Source organism: Anneissia japonica, unplaced genomic scaffold, assembly GCF_011630105.1.
Source record: "Anneissia japonica isolate Jap-2015-1 unplaced genomic scaffold, ASM1163010v1 scaffold35435_len1102_cov77, whole genome shotgun sequence".
Lineage (NCBI taxonomy): Eukaryota > Metazoa > Echinodermata > Crinoidea > Comatulida > Comatulidae > Anneissia > Anneissia japonica.
Genome location: NW_022733355.1, coordinates 1 through 1,074, shown reverse-complemented (window position 1 = coordinate 1,074; position 1,074 = coordinate 1). Strand labels below are relative to the sequence as shown.

General features: G+C 36.6%; 1 long non-coding RNA gene across 1 annotated transcript; it reads right to left on the bottom strand.

Annotated features, from left to right (window-relative positions):
- Positions 1-8: 8 nt before the first annotated feature.
- On the bottom strand, positions 9-957 carry LOC117116183. Its single transcript, XR_004446694.1, has 3 exons — positions 775-957; positions 332-555; positions 9-168 (listed from the first exon to the last, which is right to left on the bottom strand). It is a non-coding gene; the product is annotated as an uncharacterized LOC117116183 (long non-coding RNA).
- Between the last annotated feature and the right edge of the window lie 117 nt (positions 958-1,074).

Here is a 1,074-nt window from a genome sequence, read left to right as displayed (position 1 = left end):
ACCTTGTTTGAACAGTTGGTGGTTTGTTTCCTGGCAACCAAAATCCGGGGAACGGGATAGGATTCGAAATTGGATTACACTCACAAACTGCACAACCAGCTACCGTCGTTGGGCCATCATCATTAATTAGATAGAAAAATTCATCAACCATCGCAACACAATTTCCAACTAAAACAGAACGACACAGTATTACAGATTACAACCTAATTATTATTTATTTATAAAAATTATTATTATTTATACAAATATTACTATTTTTAATACTTTTATTAGTATTAAAATTTGAATATTTATACAAGCCTCCGGAGATATTATTATGTTATTTGTTTACCTTCTGGGCAAGTCGGGCATCCACATGATAACTCGGGTGTTATGCACTTATTTGTGACGTCACATGGGGCTGGATCAATACAAAGTCGGACATCACCATTGGTGAAGCAAAGGCAGCCGAAAGTGCAAGGTGGCACATCCCTCGAGGATGGAAACACCAATGACGGATCAGTATTACTACAAGGATTCTCAGGTTGGCATGCTGATGTATCGCAAATCGCGCGTCTGCAAAATATCATCTTCAGTTTTAAAATATTTAGAAAAATATATTATGATCACCATCATATAAGATAGGCCTAGTATGTGATATGATTAGGTCTGTATAGGCTATTCATTATAATGATATGCCTAATGATGAGGATGATACTATAAATGACGACGACGATAATAATAATGGTAATAATAATAGGTCCCTAACAATAATAATAATAATCATTACTGTACCTCTGAGAAAGGAGTGGTGGATTGCTATCTCTACGCCAAAACAAAGGGTAATCAGTTTCTTGAGCAGCCTCGCATTCGCAAAGTGCACATCCTCCTACCAACGTGGTACCATCATCACTAATCCTAATTCGGTCTCCGGATGGTCCTTCAGCAATACAAGATCCTAAAATAATAATTTATTATATATGATAATATTGCTGAAGAATACTAGGCATAGGCCTATCCCTGTCCTAATGAATAACCACAACTTAATTTATAAAAACTTTGGGTGTGTATGAATGAAAGAGCGAAACCCCCCCC